Source organism: Peromyscus californicus, unplaced genomic scaffold, assembly GCF_007827085.1.
Source record: "Peromyscus californicus insignis strain IS unplaced genomic scaffold, ASM782708v3 Scaffold_12__1_contigs__length_115047231, whole genome shotgun sequence".
In the NCBI taxonomy this organism is placed as follows: Eukaryota; Metazoa; Chordata; class Mammalia; order Rodentia; family Cricetidae; genus Peromyscus; species Peromyscus californicus.
This window is the reverse complement of record NW_026294413.1, coordinates 6,908,496-6,923,172: the sequence shown is the minus strand read 5'-3', so window position 1 is coordinate 6,923,172 and position 14,677 is coordinate 6,908,496. Positions and strand designations below refer to the sequence as shown.

The following is a 14,677-nucleotide window of genomic DNA, read 5'->3' as shown; positions in this document are numbered from 1 at the left end:
CAGAACTGAAAATCAACTGGAACTCCCACAGTTGCTGTTTGGATGATTGGATGTAGAATGACACACACACTTTGGGAACGTTATTGGCACTTCCTTATCGAGTTGAAGATGCACTGACCCTAAGACCTAGCAATTCTACTCCTATGTCCTACGTAAGTGGGATGGAAAGAAAACAGACACCCATAAAAACATTTGCTGGAGCAAATGTTCATAGCTGCTTTATTCCCAATAATCAAAACCCAGGTACAAACCAAGTTTCCACACAGAGAAGAAGGAATGAGCAAATCATAGTAACATAAAAATAATCCCAGCTGTAACAAGGAATGAGGGAAGCAGTATGGACGAGTCACAGGGTCATGTTGAGCAGAAAGTCCGTATTTCACGTGAAAGAACATTCTGTGGTCGTGTGAGGCTTTAGAACCAGCAAAGCTAAGCTAGAGCAAAAGGAATGTGGGCAGTGAGGACTGATTAGGAAGAAACACATGGGAACTCTCTGGGGTGCTGGAAACAGTCTTGACTGGGTATTGGTTATGTGGATTTATACACTTATCAAAATCCATTGAATTGTATATTTACAATCTATGCATTCTACTAGAACTATAATGTAAAGGTATTTAAATGCTGCTGTAATTGCAGTTGTGAAGACAGCTAGCAGATGAAGCTGTCTGAGGTAAGCAAGGAAGGTGCAGAGCAGAATCCGGATCAGAATCCGGATCAGACTGCAGTGGAATGCAACTGTGTAGACAGTCCAGAGAGGAGCTGGAACGGGTGTTATTCCTTCCTGTTAGTGTAGCTGGCTTCAACTGCTGTAGAAATCTGAGAAGAAAATAAACAGAAACAACATGAAGTTGAAGTTGATTGCATAACTAAATTTGAAAGGTAGGGCATAGGGATTTAAAAAAAAAAAAAAGCCCAAGTATATTTCTTAAAAACAGAAGTGTGAAAGGGGACATGATGCGGAATTATGCAGGACAGCTCAACACAATAGGAAGAATGATGCAGGCTAGACTTTTAGAAGTTAGTGGTTGGAAGTGCTCTTGCCTGCTTACGGTCAATCCCAGTAGCCCTGTGCCCACTGAAGCACCGGAAAGGACTCTTGCCAGTGACATTCGATCTTACTGTGTCCTTTAAAGTTGACACAGCACACAGTACAATGCTAACTAACCACATGTGGCATTTCGTAGACAGTAGCCAGTTACCGTGGTGAGTTTCTGCAACGTCCTTCTCCACTGATGAGGCTGTATTCCTGTCTCCTATGTCTAAGCAGCAGCAGAGGTGGAGATGAGAAGGAAAGAGAGAGGAAACAGAGGCTCTGAAAGTTCTGAAAGATGAAGGAGAAACATGGAGTCAAGCAATGTTTAGGTAAGTGTCAAAGGAACTCTGCCCAAAGCTTCCCGGAAGGCAGCAGAGAGAGACTGCTGTGTCAGGTATGCACGCGGGGCTTATGGGGGACGTGGAGCTATCAGGATTGTGAAGAGTAGGCAAGGTCTAGGAGGTCCACCCCGGAAGGACTGACATTCTGGGAAAAGCAAATGGCCTGTGCAAAGCATAGAGGTCTGAGTCGGGTGGAGTGGGGCCAGAGAAGCGTCGGAGTTGGACAGCACCAGAAGCTGGTTGGCAAGCTGAGCAGTGGATGGTCACATAGTGCTGGACATCAGACTGAGGATTGGTTTTCCCCACAAATGTGTTGGGAGGAAGGGGACAGGAGAGTTTTCTACGGAGATGGCCAGCCTCAGATTCAGCTTTTCGTTGCTGAGGTTAAGTCCATTGGCAAAGACCCTGGACTAGGCCTCAGGCCAGAAGCAGCTCAGGAGGCCTAACAATGTAACCTGGCAGTGTAGTTGGCCATGCATGTTGGTGGACATGGAACGGGCAAAGAGGATTCCCAAGACTTCTGCTTACTTCTGAGAGCTGAGCTGGATGGCTATTTCTTTTCCCTTGTTGTTATTGTTATTTCAAACGGTGGTGGCTTAAAACTGTCCCAGCGTATGTGGGTGGAGAGTCCAAACCCACACTCAGGTTCTCAGTGGAGCTGTGTTCTCAGTGGAGGAGTCCTTCAGTGTGTTCAGTGGCTGGTGGCACTGAGTTCCTTGCTGTCCTGGGACTAAGCTCTCTTGTTGTCTCTTGTGATCAGCCACAGACTGTTCTGATCTCAGATCCTTGCCCCAGACCCTCTCAAAGGCCTCCCCGAACACAATACAAAACTTCAGAGCCAGCAGGGGCGTCCGTGACCTCTGGATCCTCTTTAAGCGCCTCACCTGATTAGATTAGGTTCACTCAGCTTCACCTCCCTTTCGATTAACTCAAGGTCAACCACTGGGGACTCCACGTGTGCAAAACCCCTACATCAAGCTGAGTGCCGTCTGGAATTCTCAAGTCCTGTCCTCACTCATTAGGGGACATCTCAGAATTCTGCCTGTCACGGATATAGAACAGAAAGAAACAGGAAGAGAGACAATCTCCCTGGGGTGAAACACTGGATTTGATTGTTGAGGTACTGAGTTTCAAGTACCGGTGGTTGTCACCCGAGTGGAGCACTGTATTTGATGACTTTCCCCAGAGCACATGTGAGCTTTGACACACATTCCATGTCATTACAAATACTGAAGAATCATTTTCCTGGGCTGAGGACATAACTCAGAGTTCTTGTGTAGCATTCGTGAGGCCCTGGGTTCAGTCCCAAGTGCTGCAAGAAACAAAAGAGAATCTCCCTGTTAACCACGCCTGCCCGTTTGAATATAAGCAAGCAGAGATTCCTCCCAACTGTTTCTGCATAACTGCAGATTCAACACGCAAATTTCCACTTTGTGTTTACTCTTCTGTGCATTCTTGTGTTTATGTGTAAACAAAAATGCTTTGAAATAATATTAATTAGTTCCCATTATATATTTGCTTCCCTTTGGTAGGAGATGGTCCTGGTGAAAAATGTGTGTAATGCTACTTTTATTTTTTCTTGTTTTAATCAACAATATGTATTTATTTTTCAATGCTTCCTAGGATCCCTGGCTTCAGGAAACTAAACCACATCCTTTCTTGTAACTTTGGACTCTGAGGAGCACCTTCATAATGACACATTATTATGTAGTTCTCCAGAGTGTGACCTCAAACAGTAAATGGCGGTCAGTGTGATGTCTGCCACGACACAGCTGATGTCCATGGACATTGTCACGATTCGCTTGGACAGCATGTGAGCTGGCATTTTCACAGTTGCCACACAAAGGATAAACAGTTGCTAGCTGAGCGTAGGCACTGCCTGGGGCCTGCTGGAGCTTTCTTCAGCTTCGAAAACATCACTGAACAACATGGTGGATGGCTTCATTAACAGCCTGTTTGAACAGCATTTTCACACTTGGAGGAGGTAAAAATGCTCTCAAGAGTCTGTTTAGGTCTGCTGGTGCATACTGCATCCCAGCTGGAGAGAGCACACGGGGAAACACAGCACAAACAACTCTTCCCTGAACGGTCTGGACCTTGTGTTCCGTTGGGATGTGTGTCTGGAGAGGCCTGGGCTATGCATCCCAGCACAGTTTTGCTGTTGGCAGTCAATTTACTATGGAAAAACAACTGAATTCTCTCTCACAGTCTCAGATTATAACACACTCAGGTTATTGAATTAGATCAGGATTTACTTATTAAATACCTACTTTTAGGATTTAAAAACCCTTCTTTCTAAAAGGCCCCAACTTTACATGGGATGTAAAATTAAAAGGTTTACAAATAAGTGTGTTTGGCTGTGTTGTAGCTTAAGTGATGAGTTAAAAACAATCTTTGAAGTGTATCAGCCCTTACATGTTCTCAAGATCTTGAGGATCAGGCCCTTCATTTGCATTTTTGTATTTTCTTTGGCTCAAAATAGATTTGATTAAAAAACAAAATTTGGCAGAAGATTAATCCATACTAGGATTTTATTGCTTCTGTTATTTAAAAAACAACAATGTTACGCTTTGAGGTGTGATTAACTCATAAGCACAGCAGCTACTTTTTAGATATGTCTCATTTCACTTTCTTTTGTATCCGCCCACTGGCTTCCACATTTGTGCTGTGTGTGTCAGAGTGAGAGCTTTAATCTACTCTCTTCACATCTACCAGGAAGCGCAATTTAGCACCATTTCCCTTTGCCAGCGTGTGACAAGCTAGGCTTTGTAGTTACTGTGTGTGGGGTACAGTGTGTTGCAAAAGCCAGTCTGTTTGCCTAAAAGTGCACACAATAGACGTGAAAACTTCGAGCAGCGTACAGTTAGGGTTGAGTTACCCACCCTATCTCAGGAACGTCTGCTGTGGGGGGTGGATTTTTCTGTACTTGACTTGGATTGCTCCTTTTGTTTCCTATGACATTTTGACTAATATTTTCTGAATACAAGCTGAGAGTTGAACAAGGCTCATGACTGGAAGGTAAGTTTCACTCAGATATATGGTCTCAGTTAGATATGTGCTTCAAACACAATTATAGTAAACACACAGAATGGGTCTGAAGAAGCTGTTCCATCCTTATCTGTGTCTGTGAGTACTACAATAACATAGCTCTCTACATGGCCTTCCATCCTTTATCTGTATTATGTGTGTGTACGTATGTGACCTATGCTTCTGCACATTCACTTGGTAGATATGTAGACACATATATAAACATGATAAAAGACAGCTACAGCATACCTAAGCTTATGCCTAATTCATGCATCTTTAAATCAATTTGCTTATCTTCATGGAAAGACCCATTAACCTTTTACATCTCAAGAACTAATCCCATGGCCCAGCTTCTGGCGTAACTGGACAAGTCATATATCTATGTGATTTACTTTTTGCCACTGTGTGAGTAAACTAGGAGTCATTTAACAGTCTTTCGTCCGTGAATACTGGCCGTTCTCATGTACACCTAAAAACAGTTTTCAAAGATAAACATTGTAGTGGGGGGAGGCTGCTGGTCACAGACAATGTGCATATTCCACTTAACAAAGTGATCCAATTCTTTTCTGCAGTAGTTCTACTAAACCACATGGCAACTGGTAGTTCATATTTTCAGTACTTTGAAATTATGCTTCATATTCTCCCATAGAGAATGGACATGCCTGGAAGGAGATTGCTGCATCTTCTCACTTGTTCTCAGTGCTCTCCAGGGCTGTCAGTTCTGCTCACACATGCCAGTAGATGACGCTTGTCCAGTAATGTTATCCACCTAGCTCGCTGATAGTGTGTGTGTGTGTGTGTGTGTGTGTGTGTGTGTGCGCGCGCGCGCGCGCGCGTGTGTGCATGTGTGTGCGCGTGTGTGTATCTGTGTGCATATGTGTGTGTGCGTGTGTATATGTGTGTGTGATCATGTGTGTATGTGTATCTTCCCTCCTCAGTAGATGACTGTGGGGACAGGGAGGTAAGTGTGATTATTTTGGCCTACCCAGTGCCTGCATCTGCTTCACTTCTGGCAACACTGCCTTGCTCTCTCCTTCATGTATCTCCCACCACGTCCTCAGTCCCTGCAGCCGCCCACCCCTCCCCCTGCAGCCGCCCACCCCGCCACCAGAGGTGTCATGCTTCCCGGCCCTGGCTCTATCTGGATACAGGCTGGCCAGGAGGGATGAAGGCTGTGCCCAGAGCATTGAGACAGTTTTGCAGCTTCTGTGAGAAGGTCATCAGGCAACTACATGGACACAAGCTGCCTGACATTAGACACGACACAGAAGAAAGGACCGCCAAAGGGAGGCAGAGACTGTTTCTGGATTCATCTTTGTCAGGTACAGCTAAACCGCCATGGCTTTTCACCCACGAAAGCTAATGGAACTCCCTGTCTCAACTTCCAGTTCTGACTAACTTAAGAATTATCTATTGTTCACCCATGCCAAGATTAACAAAGGGACAGTAAACGAGGTCCATGAATGCTTGCTTCGATTTGTGTATGAATTACCCTGATGATAGACAATTTCGGTGTTAGCCTCTAATTACCTTTAATATATAACAAATTAATAAGCAATAAATTTTCAAACTTCCTCAGAAGAAGTTAGTAAGCATTTTCATTCAGTGTGTTAAGAATATTAAACCCACACTCTCAACTCTGGTACTTGTCATTGTTAAAGAATATAGTTAAGAAATGGGTCCTATTTTGGATGGTTTGTTACATTATCTAATAAAAAAGTCATAGCTGGGAAAATCCTTAAGATCCTAAAATAAACAGCACACTCTAGTGCCATGTATATAGCTCATAAAAAGTTTGTGCATGTGTGTGTGGTGTGTGTGTCCTAAGAAGAGTCTGGACTAAGATGTCCACATGTCAGTCAAATAACAAAGAGGGAAGGCTGGAATGGGACCCAGTTTTCAGGACAAAAACCTTATATATTTTGGAACAGCCCCATTGAAAAATACCAGGCAAGGAGTGAGGAGCTAGAAATGGGCATTAATCCACAGGTCTGGCAGCTTAAGACTCATGAACATCATAGCATCCCCGCTGCCTCAGGAAGTACCTGTACATGCCACATGTAAGCCCTCTTCCTTCAAAAAGAGAAGCTCTTGCTGTGGTGAGAAATGAGAGCTAATCCAGAGGAGGAAAACAACTCCCTCCCTAAATGATTCCCAGGGAAGACCTGTCCTTCCCCGGGATGGACCAGCTAAGCCAGCTTTTAGGATAAAGCCTTTTGGGAATAGACAAGATTGCCAGGAGGGGATGTCCTGTGATTAGGTAACTATTCCTGCCACTCACTTTAAATTAATAAATCAATAGATGGAGGCACAGGGTCTCCAAAAGTTACTTCTAGAAACAAAGGGGGAAAAAAGATTTTTGTAGACCTGGATGGAATATGAAAGGAGGAAAATGCAGCCAAGATCAACTGACATTAGAGTATAAATACTGGGGAGAGGAAATAGGCTGAAAAAATCTGCATGGAGGCTGAAGTGTCGAAATGCTGTCTATTCATGCACGTTGTGCATTGCTTTTTTATCATCATGCCCTGACATAACCTGCCTGTGGGTGAGGGTTGAGGGCTTTAGTGCTATTTTGCACTGTTGTTTTCTTTTTTTGTACAGGCACATATGGTGCATATTCTGCTTATCACATATTCTCCTGCTACAAGAAATCTTGATTCTGTCTCTACCTGGGCTATCAAAAGGCAACACTGGACAGGATCTTCCACGGCAGCACTAAGCTCCATTTCTAACTATTCTGGAAGAGGTCTCTGGGACACACTCAGGTCTCTCCTAGTCTTCATGTTCTCAGCTTGAAGCAGGCAGATGGCTTCACCAGTCCTCACCTACCTGGAGTGTAGGCCTGAGCCTGCATGCTGGCTAGTTCTACTCACCTGTAAGTCCCAAGCAAAAAAGCATTTCTCACTCTTTGTGTGTCAAAGAAAGGATTACACACTGGAATGACATTGATGAGCAGACATTTTCTTAGTGGTCACACTTGAGAAACATATAGAGTTTTTCAATCATTTAAAGGTAATTCTATCTGAAAGGACTGAAATAATCCAGTTTGGGCCAAACCTTCCTGAAAGGCAGAGACCATTACAACAATTGACTTTTCCCTTTAGAAACCAAATCCACTGCCGGAAATATTGAAAAGACAGGGCACGTCACCTTGCACCTCTGTTTGTGACTTCCAAGATGAAGATAGACCTGCCAGAAACTCAAGTTTATTATTCAGTCTAGAGAAGCACCCGCAGACGCAAAGCTGACTGTCTGGCAGACTCCAGGCGACTCATTCCCCAGCAGTGGCCACTGCCCCGGAGTGGGAAAGAGGGATTCCCTGAACACTCAGCTCAGTTCTGAATGGTTGGTCTTTGATTTTATCTGCTGCAAAGAACCTGTCGGCTAACCAAGCAGTCAGTTTCAGAAAGGAGCACTCAGAAACCACTGCGACAGGGAGTCAGGCCACTAGGGGGGATTGTTAAGCCATTTTGTGCTAAAAGAATGACTGTTAACTTTTTAAAATGACTGTAGTTATACAATTTTAAATAGTCATTAGTCAACTTTAAGGAGGAGGCTCAGAACCAGAATTCAATCTTTTTAAAGCAAACGCCTATCTCACCCAAAGCCACCAAATGCCTGTAAACACCCTTTCTTGTTTTAATTGCAAAGGGATTAATGTGTGCTTTGAAGTAAAGGCAGCTCCCACTACCTGCTTCTAGCAGCTTCCAGGCAGGTGCCGCCCAGAAGCCAGGCTCTGCCCTGACCATGTAGCTCATGGTGTATTTACAGAATCCACTGGTTATTCAGTCTTGAATTTGCCAACGTGGTTATCTAAATTCTCCTCAACTCAAAACCCAACGAGAAAACAGCAAAGAGTGATTCTGCCGTGATGATTACAAAGGGAAAGAGATCACAGGGGATTTAGGAAGCTAAAAAAAAAAAGAGCCTTTTTTTTTTGACAAAGAGGCAAATTAGATTTAAAAGGTGGTGGCTATGAAGTGTGTGTGTGTGTATGTGTGTGTGTGTGTGTGTGTGTGTGAGAGAGAGAGAGAGAGAGAGAGAGAGAGAGAGAGAGAGAGAGAGTGTTGTTTGGACAAAATGCCAACAGTTTTTCGAGCGGCTTCTCCAACAGATAAGTGATCTTGCTTGTGCTGTGTTCGTAATCAGCTTCAAATCCTGGGCCTGGTAGCTTCAAAGAGGCTCCTTGGAGGCTGCAGGAGGATAACGTACTTGGAACGGAGAAGAGAAGGAACTGGATGGCCATCCAAGGGGCTCACAATTGTTTCAGCCATCGAACATCTATATTTAATTTAAGCTTCATAATCCAGGATACTCTGATTTGGGTCCAAGCAAAAAATAAATAAATAAAAAGGATGGGGAAAGAAAGAAAAAAAAGAAAATTAAATAAGTATAATAGAGGAGTAAGGCGGGGCCAGCTGCTCTGGGCAAAGAAGGGCAATAAAGAGAATCTTTATAACTGCGGATGGTGGAATAGGCTTCTCCCCCTCCCTGCCAAGCAGAATGTCAAATTCTGTCCCCCTTTTTTTCCCTCTTAAAGCATGCTAAAAGGAAAATTCTTCACAGAATCTTAAAGAACTTTTTTTTAACACAACAGCTGCAAAAATCTATTTTCTAAACAAAGATTTATACATATTTATATGAGCTTAATCCAGATTTTTTTTAATAAATCATCCTCAGAACTGCAGAGGTAAACTATATGTAAATACCTCAAGTAATAGGCTTGTAGTGCAAATCACATCATTTTATCTTCAATTTTGCATTCGTTTTTCTGGCTTAAAGGTGCATCAGAGATATGCATTTTAGCATATTCAGAACACGGGGCGTGAAATTAAATGTTTGACAGAGTGAGAAAAATATACAGACTTTGGAGATGCCTTAAAAATAGTAATTTATGTAGATCTAGAGGAGTGAAATCATTTGCAATGGAGTGACCCTCTCTCCAGGAATTTTGTGCTCAGTGTTCTTCCCTAATCTCCCGCTGTATCTTCATTTTTCATTGAACTAGCCAGTTTTCTGCGGAGCCGTCTTGTAGATAAGGAGAGTGCTAAAGAAGAAGAAAGGACGCTCAGTGGGTCCGTTTCCATTGCACTTTTACCCAAGGCAATGGGCAGAATTTAACGGATTCCTTCCAACATATGTTTTTGCCAGATAAGTAAACAGTGTGTGTCGGAAATGAAAAAGCATTTGCAATTTAATGACATTACAGCTCTCAGCTTAGGCTGGCGTGCTGCGAGGCGAAAAGCAGAAAAAGAGAGGAGAGCAGAAAGAGAAAAAGAACAAAGTTCATCTTCGCTTTTGTGCATTTTTATCAAGGAGAATATTACTTCTTCCCCCCTTGTTCTCTCTTTCTCTTCTCGTCTTTTGGCTTTTTTGTCTCACTCATTTACATTTCCCCCCCTTTCCTGCCTCTCTGTTCTCTCTCACCTTTTTTCTTATATCGCCACCGACTCATTTTCCTCTTCTCTCCATTGTGTCTCCTTATTCATCTATTTGGGCCATTCAGTTTTGCCGTATGAGACGCTGTTTATCCCACAATGTATCTTTTTTCTGTGTTGTACTGTCACTGCTATGGCTCACAGTCAACAGGATTGTCGGAGGGATTAGAACGTTTCATTTCAAAGCACTACAAATCTGCTCTCTTGCCTTCTTGCCTGCTCCCAGCTCCGTGATACTTGTCATTTTACTCCACATCCATCGTAGTCTTTAGTTTCACCCCTAGACATCGGAGCAACCTGATGTCTAACCACTGATCCTCACTGTCTTTGCCTTGTACACGGATGCCTCAAAGCTCTAAAACCTTCACCTTAAAACTAGAGAGCCTTTCTCTAACTCCTAGTTGGGTTCAGACTGGTTCAGGGAACTGACCCTGGGTCCGAACTGTGTTTTCCTGCACAGGGACAGGGTGAACTGGAGTTAATGCTTACCCACATGCAACTATTGTGCTTGATGCCACTTTTCCTGTGAAACATCCTGTCAGAGTGACTACTGGACTATGTTTGTGCTTGAGTTTGTGATGGTGTGCTTGAATGCATGTATGTTTGTGGGGGTATATGATCCAGACAACGTGGTAAGTGTGCACAACTGTGGACTTAGGGCCATGGAAATCTACACAGACAGACATACAGAAAGATTATCTTCCAGCCCTTGAGTTGACCTTAAATTCCAGAAGCAAGAGTTGACTAGAAAACCAATATTTTTTTTCTTCATTAGCATCCATAGCATTTTTATTTCTAGGTTTATCTTGCCTGCCATATTTTTACAACTAGAAATAAGATTCCCCTTTTGTGGCAGACTCACCAGACTACCAGTCAGTCCCATTAGGAATGAGGAACATCTCTAAGTCTCTTTTGCTGCCTTGAGTTGGTCTGTCAATCTGAGCAGTTCCTAAAGAGACAACTTTTAACACGAAGATTAGGACACATCATCATCTTTTTATTTTCATGAAGTAAGTTAATGCATTTCCAGTATTGTTATCATGAACGTTCGACACTCAGTACTCTAGATTTCTAACATAAATCTCATTCCAAGAATACTCTTGAAAGTTACTTGTTCAGTCCTAAGGTTAACCTGCAGGTTACACATAATTGAAAGAACCATAATCACATTGCAAACCCTGCCACAGAAGGGCTTTTAAAAGATGCTTTAAATAACACACTCTTCTCTAAAGACATGCACATGTTTTTACCATAAAATTACATCTTCCACATCTTCCAGATCCAGCACTTGGTAAGTAAAAAGAAAATCTATTTGGACATAAGGATGTAAAGTAGCTGGAGGTGGTAATTTAATCAAGCAAGGATATATTTCAATGTTTTTCTGGTCTTCTAGGCATTAGCACTTTAAATTCATTATGTCGGCTTGACAGATATTTGCAGCCTTAAGGATCGAAAAATGAAATCCTAGAAGTACAGCCTGCTAGAGGATATATATTGAACCTAAGAGATTAAAATGGTATAACCATTGCAACAAAATGGAACATATCGCATTTCTCATTTTTTCCCCACTAAGCACAAGTATTTTGCACATGTAAAATACAGTCTTCTCTAATTATAAAACCTGGCTCAAGAGTCAGGGCTTTCTAACATTTATTACTGATGAAGTGGATATTAGAAAGGAAATGTTGGCTTCATATAGTCTCGAGATGAAGAAGTCTTCCATTTGGGATTTTCTGTATCAATTGTTTATTAAGGAAAATGGACCAGTAGTTACATGCAGCCTGCCATGAGAGGCAAGCACCATGCATATTCTTCCTGTGGAAGGCAAATAACCAAATGGCCAAATTATAAAGCAGGTCTTAACATAACTGGAACGTTAAATCTACTATATCATTATGCCAATTTAGCAATGTTAATGATCTGTAATATTAATTCATCATCCTGAAAAATAGGGAAGAGTCGCCATAATTAACTATATTAAGCCACAATTAAGAAGCCATCCAAGCCGTTGTAAAGATCCTAGAGTCGATAAGGGTGTTTGTTATATTACACACCTCTGACCATGTACATTTTGTGTAGAATACTGTTACAAACAACTCCTAACTCTGAATTCAGATATGTCAAAAGAGCAGCCACCCACGGAGGCAGTGGCACCGGCTAGACGCCTTATCATCCATTTCCATCACCGACTGCGGTTTAGCACTTTCTTACAGCAAGAACCAGCTTTGAAAAAGGAACAACCTTTTAGCATATCTACTCTAATTCCTCACAGGAAAGCAAAATCAGGCTGTCTAGTGAAATTCACATGTGTCGGACAGAGTAACTCCTCCCCTGAGATTAGGGTCATCTTTGAAAGCCACATATCAACCTGCACAAAATGAACATTTGCTGTTGTAAAATGGAGATCCTACACCGTCTAAGCCTCAGCCCAAGTTGCCTATCACCAGATGCCCGATAAGTTCCTCATTCTCCTCCCTCCCTATTTGAAGTCTCTATTGTGGAGGGGAGTCCTTAGGTTACTGACAATGTCAGGAGAGATAAATGAGACCATATAAGCGCTGGGATGCAGCCAAGGTGACAACCCCTTTAACTTTCCATGCCAAAGTAACCTCTTTGTCTTTGACAGGATAGACCTGCTGGTCGTATGGGACGATTTCCAGACTGTGAGGAATGGCTCGATATGTAACGTACTTACTGTGCAAGCACACACTGGCCAAACACCCTAGCTCAACGAGCAAGCGACAGGTTCAGTGGGAGACCCTGTTTTGAAACATAAGGTAGAAATGTGACTGAGGGAGATATACAGATGTTAACTTCTGTCCTCCACATGGGCTAGTATGCAAAATCACACCTGTGTGTTCATATGTCAAACACAAATACACACAAAGGACAATTTCCTCTTTCACTCAAGGATTCAACAAGCCCTAACATTTTCCTTATATCCTTGCCAGTGAGGACCCTATGTTGCTTCTCCTGACACATTTTCCATGCTGCTGTTCAGAAGCCCAAACACAACTGGAGTGTGTCTGTAACCAGTAACTGTCACCACTGTAGAGATCTGAGTGACGGGAGAAGCTAAGGCACAACAAGTAGACACACAGCTGATGTCAGTTCGTGACAGCTGAAAGAAATCCCATCTCATCTTATCCTGAACATGGTGTTAGAAACTGACATTTGCAGAGGTTCATAATGGACTCCCCTCTATACTCACGTAGTTCCTTTTCTCCTCTTTCTTCTTTTTCTATTAAGCCCAAAGGCCCATTGCAAACTGAAGCCATGCCTGATAACAGTGATGCTCAATGTTTGGTCACAAGCCTAAACAACAAAGAAGCTCAGTGGATCCCTTTCTCCCACACCACATGCCTTCCCATCATTATAGCATATCTCTAGGTGAGAACACCCATACATTCCACATTCCAATCCTTTTAGTGTGCAGTGCACTAGAAAGACCTGGACAACAGCATGGTTACACTTTCAGGGCTGGGGAACATCTCTTGGCCACCTTGAGTGACAAAAGACTGTTCATCCCAACCTTCCAGCTCAACAGGGATCTAGTCACAGAAAATTATCCAAAGAACCAAAGCAATCTTTTGACTAAGAGCAAAGGAAGAAGAATCAGTTCCTCCAGGGGGATGCTGGATGCTTCATGACTGTTACTGTTGTGTATCAGTTTCCTCTGAGATTAAAACATTCCATCCTGCAGGGAAGCTCCTTAAGGGAGGTAAACAACTCAAAATAGTATCAGGAAGTTCCTGAAACTGACTAGATTCTCCAGGCCCCTCCCTGCCAGAGTAAGTAATAAAAGCTGAGAGCCCCTGTCAGAAAAATAGAGTCAAGTTGCAAAGAAGACTCAGAGGAGAACTGGGGCAAAGACTCTGAGAGCAGAGCAGAGCAGCTGCCTGGAAGATGCAGGAACCAGCGGAGCTGCCTGGAGGAGGTTTAGACCAGAGTCACTTGGAAAGGACACTCTCCAACCTGTTGAGCACAGGCTGTGCACTATGTGCCAGGATCTCAGCTTTTGTGAGCTGTCACCCATCCTGGGGTACACACTGATGATAGAGCTGGTTTTGAGTAATTTCTGCTTCTGTAAGTAATTCCTCACCCACACTCCTGTAAGTAACCCCAATAGAACTCATTGGTTCTCCAAGTCAGACTTCGGTGGTATCGATACTTTGTCTGTCATGGGATCCCTATCTGGGGTGAATAAAAATGTGTGTTGCATCTCTCCAGGAAAAGCTTTGTCATGCAACAGTTACACAAAAGAAGTACCTTTACATATGGCACTGGACTGGGACATGGGTGCTACTGTTTCAAATGAGAGAGGGCTCCAGGGAGGCTTCTTCCAGTAGATATTGCCAGAAGGAAGTCAGGGGCTTTATGTAACCTTGTAGAAATGCCAAGTTTTCCAGACTCCAGGCACCTTCTCCCCAACCCTCCTCTAGAGTAACCAACCGTCAAGAAGCAGATAAATCTTCCTCAGCAATGGTATGGGATGGTGGGAAGGAGAAAGATACCATTTTTAGATAATGTGGTTGGAAAGAAAATGGCTCCCAAAGGGAGTGGCACTAAGAGGGGTGTGGCCTTATTGGAGGAAGTGTGTTACTGTAGAGGCGGGCTTTGAGGTCTCATATATGCCCAAGTCATGCCCAGTGAGACAGACCACTTCCTGTTGCCTGTAAGCCAAGATGTAGGTCACTTGGCTACATTTCCCGTACTATGTCTGCCTGCATGCCACCATGTCCCATGATAATAATGGACTAAACCTCTGAAAATGTAAGCCAGCCCAATTAAATGTTTTTCTTTATAAGAATTTCCATGGTCATGGTGTCTCTTCA

At 43.1% G+C, this 14,677-nt stretch overlaps 1 long non-coding RNA gene across 1 annotated transcript; it reads right to left on the bottom strand.

Annotated features, from left to right (window-relative positions):
* Window positions 1-202: 202 nt before the first annotated feature.
* Window positions 203-5,477, bottom strand: LOC128107048 (uncharacterized). Its single transcript, XR_008216922.1, has 3 exons — window positions 1,903-5,477; window positions 1,200-1,321; window positions 203-816 (listed from the first exon to the last, which is right to left on the bottom strand). It is a non-coding gene; the product is annotated as an uncharacterized LOC128107048 (long non-coding RNA).
* Window positions 5,478-14,677: the final 9,200 nt, after the last annotated feature.